Raw genomic sequence first — 4838 nt, 5'->3', positions numbered from 1 at the left:
TATATATATATATAGGCTAAATACTCATATTGGTATTTTAATTCCACCCTATTTACCAAGAAGGTATTTTAATTAGGCAAACATATTTTAAGGCATTTTAATTGATTCAACTTACCAACAAGACTCTTTTCTCGTCGGCAACCAGTTTTCCGGCGAGAGTTCATCACGTGCGTGGTACGTGATAACTTAAACTGTTTTTTAGCTGCTGATGTGGCACAGATTTTCTGACGTGGAAAAAACAGTTGGGAGAATAAAAGAGGGGATTCAAGCTGAGATTGGGTGAGATTGGAAACTAGTGTTTATCAAATTGGGGCATTCAAGCTGAGATTGAGCGTGGAAGAGAAGATATTATGTCATCGTCATCAAGTTCAAAATCTCATTCTAAAGCAAGTAGGGTCAGTGGAAAATTGGGATCGCATGTAAGTATTAATCATGGTTTGAATGCTTTGACAAGTATTAGAAGGTGGAATGAGGAAGCAAGGATGGTTATCATGAAAATTTGTAAGTGTGGAATGGATTGTGGGTATTATACATCATTTACAGATAAAAATCCTGGGAGAAGGTTTTATAAATGTTAGAATCCTAATGGTGGCTGTGGAATGTGGGAATGGTTTGATAAATATGTGTGCAATGTGTCTTCTACTCTATTTCCTATTCTACGAGATAAAATACTTAACTTGAGGAGTGACTTGAAGCTCGGTGATAGGCAGATTCAAAGAGTTGAGGCTGAAGTGAAGGCTTGCCATGTTGAAAATGCCAAGTTTAGAGACTAGCTCCAGGTTTTATGTGATGAGAACGCTTGCTCTATGGAAGAAATATCAAAATTGACAGATGTGAGATTCAGATTAGAGGGTTTGCTTCAATTGGAGAAGAGGAGGATGATGTTGTTCAAGAGAGGAAGTTTGATATCACTTTTGTTTGTAGTAGTTTTTATTTACGTGTTTTTTTTTTGTTTATGAACATGGACATGTAATGTTTAAGAGCAAATTGTATGAATTATTGAATTTAATGAGAAGAAGCATTGAACATGAAGATCTGTCACCGTTTAAGAGAAAATTTTGGCATGGTATACCCTGTTTTCATGAATTTTCTTTGTGAGTAAACCTGTACAATATAGTTTTCCTGTGACAAAGCATACTCACAAGTTTAAGTTCATGCCTAGAAGCCCATGTTCACATTGCACAATCAACATACTAATCAGTAACCACAAGTTGTGTAGAAATACACATTGTAAAATGAACATAACCAGCTGTCTAAAAATCACAATAGATAGCTGATCCCCATCAAACACCGATGATGGAAGTTACAATCTGACGACTTCCAGAAGGCTACAATTTGAAGACTTTCACGTGGATTGATGAAGGTTACAGTCTGACGACTCTCACATATCAAAGAGCTAAAGCAAAGATTACAAAACGACGATCTTTGCAACGCTTTGACAGAAATAGACTACAAGTCGACGGTCTCTTCAAATCAAGATGTGGAAGTCCTCCCCACGTACCAGCATCAAGATACGCCGCGTTCATAGCCACGAACGCAGCTCAAACGCAGCTCCAAAAGCTGCAAACGCAGCTCAAACGCAGCTCCAAAAGCTGCAAACGCAGCTCAGATGCAGGTTCCAACGCCGCAAACGCAGCTCCAAAGGCCGCCAACGCAGCTCAGATTCGACCGCCAACGTAGCTTCCAAATCGCTGTAAACGCAGCCTTCAAACGCTGTAAACGTAGGTCACATCCAGCTCCAAACGCAGCTCAGATCCGCTGCCAAACGCAGCTCAGATCCGCTGCCAAACGCAGCTCTTAAATCGCTGCAAATGAGCATCCAAACGCTGCGTCCGAGCTTCCAGATGCTGCGTTCAAGCTTTTAGGCATTGCGTTTGGACACAGAATTCATGCCAGAACGCGGGCATGCGTTTGACTCGTTCAAACACGAGCTAAACGGTTTCAAAACCGTTTTCCCATGATCTGAGGAGATCACAACTCTACTCAAGAGTGATTTAAGGGGCGGTTACATCCCATTAGCCCCACTTAGGAGCGAAATAAGGAGGTGGTTACACCCCTTAATCCCCTAAAAATAACTGAAAATCAATTCAGTTCAGGGGGGTGGTCTGTTGGAACTTCTTGACAGCGAAAAGAGGATCCTTCATCCTTCGGTTGGAGCTTTGGAGATCAGCAACAAGATCTTCTTCATCCTTGGCTTATAACCGACTTTCGGTTAAATCAACTCTTTCATAGAGTTTTAAACTCGTTCAGAGTTCTCCACAATGTCAAATCGTGAGGAGAAGACCACGTTCCAGTAAAACAAGACATCAGATCGTCAACGGGGAGCAAATTCGACGCAAGCATTCGAAGGAGGCATTCCATCGCCACCGTGAAGAACCCAGAATTAAACAAAGGGGAGAATCCAAATCATTCTCCTCTCTTTTGTAATCAGGAAATCCAATTGTAACTGAGATTAAAGGAATACAAATCAATTTTCCTTCATTTCTTTTTACTACAAATTTTCCCACAAACACCAAATTTTCATGATCACCGTCAGTTTAACTATTTGCACATAGTCACATTGCACAAGAGTATGTGTTTGTCGTGTTTACAGTCACCATCAACAAGTTAAAAGTCATTCAACTACATAAAGTCTATATATTACCAAAAGCTAAACTATAATTACATATAATTACAACCCACTATTATGTGCACATGAAGCATGTGTATGCTCCTCTTGGTGTACATCCTGGATTGAAATTAGAGTTGAATCTTGTATGATTGTTGCTTGAGAGGCACTTGGATCTCTATAAGCTATTTCACCATGATCACCATGCCATAGGCCAAAACCCTCTGGCATAATGACTTCATAACAAATTCATATATCAGTAGGAATCTATATGAAAACTTGGTGTACAAGAGTATGTATTGTTCATTACCTCTATCCATTTCTCTTCTATTTATGAAAACTTGAGATGGTGGAAGAGGGTTAGTTTGACTAAGCTCTTCAATGGAATTGTTAGGTCTTGTTTTGCTCCCCTTTGGTCTTCCTCTTTTCTTCCTTCCACTTTTGCCTTCATCGAGAACTTGAGATTGATTTTCCTAGAAGTAAATCAATGGAGAAGTTAGATAATACGATTGCATATGAGATTATTAAAATATCTAAATAATTATCATTTTAATACATGTTGATGTGTTGGCCTTGGAGGATGTATTGCTGCATCAGAACAACTGGGTCTTATATGCCCTGTTCTATGACAATGGCTACACTTTTGTGTTAATCCCTACCTTGATGACCTAGAAGGATGCTTGGAACCTTCAGATGAGTCTCTCCTCCTAGCAATTTTGGGTCTCCCCTTTGGCCTTCTAACAATATTTGGGGGTAACACCATTCCCTCTTCCTCTGTATCCCAATAATTACTCCCTTGTAATGGATTCAACATTCCTCCATAGGCAATCAAATAGTTTTCTTGAGAATACATCTCTGATAGGTACATTTCAGGTTTTCTTCTCATAAGCAAGATAGCACTAACTGCATGTATGCATGGAATTCCTGTCAAGTCCCAAATCCTACATGTACATGTCATATTTTTCAAATCTACTGCATGACTTTGCCCTCTATGGATTATCTCAAAACCAGTTTCATTTACATCGTCATTCCAATGGGCACGACAATGAACTTGCTCCTTATATGCTTCTTTCAACTTCATATGAATTCTAGGTGCAACTCCCCCCACAAATTTCCCTATGAGTTTCTTTTTCTCTTGCATTCTATCCATTATAGATAATCTAATATCCGCTAACATGGACACTATAGGTTTATATCTTGCAAATGATGTATAATACCTACAATCCATTCCACACTTACAGATTTCATGCCAACCATCATTGCTTCCTCATTCCACCTTCTAATACCTGCCAAAGCATTCAAACCATGATTAATACTTACATACGATCCCAATTTTCCACTGACCCTACTTGCTTTAAAACGAGAGCTTGAACTTGATGACGACGATATAATATCTTTTCTTCCACGCTCAATCTCAGCTTGAATGCCCCAATTTGATAAACCCTATTTTCCAATCTCACCCAATCTCAGCTTGAATCCCCTCTTTTTATTCTCCCAACTGTTCCATCCATGTTAAAAAATCTGTACCACATCAGTAGCTAAAAAACAGTTTAAGTCATCACGTGCGACACACGTGATGAGCTCTCGCCGAAAAACTGGTCGCCGACGAGAGAAATGGCCTTGTTGGTAAGTTGAATCAATTAAAATGCCTTAAAATAGGTTTGCCTAATTAAAATACCTTTTTGGTAAATAGGGTGGTATTAAAATACCAATATGAGTATTTAGCCTATATATATATATGACGGGCAAAATTTTAAAACAGATCCATTTGCAAAAATATTCCTAAGGTGACGTCTTAGATAATCATCTAAGGACGCGGCCTAAAGTCACATGATTGAGCTACATTGTGGATGATCTGCTCCGTTGAACTTGATCTACATATTCTAAAACCCCAACACATCAAGTTTGGGGTGAACCCATCGTCGTTTGATCCTCCGTTGATCCATGTGAAAAGTTCTATTCATTCGAAATCGTTAAAATTGATATGAGTGGATGAAGGGTCAAACGACGACGGGTTCACCCCAAACTTAGTGTGTTGGGTTTTAAAATATGTAGATCAAGTTCTACGGAACGGATCATCCAAAATGTAGCTCAATCATGTGATTTTAGGCCACGTCCTTAGATGATTATCTAAGGCGTCACCTTAGGAACACTTCCTCTCAGTCTCTCTACTCTCTCTCTCACGTCATCTGCTCTCTCATCCGTGGACGTCTTCTCTCGTCGTCTCTCT

Source organism: Asparagus officinalis, chromosome 6 (genome assembly GCF_001876935.1).
Source record: "Asparagus officinalis chromosome 6, Aspof.V1, whole genome shotgun sequence".
In the NCBI taxonomy this organism is placed as follows: Eukaryota; Viridiplantae; Streptophyta; class Magnoliopsida; order Asparagales; family Asparagaceae; genus Asparagus; species Asparagus officinalis.
Note: the sequence above shows the minus strand (reverse complement) of the source record.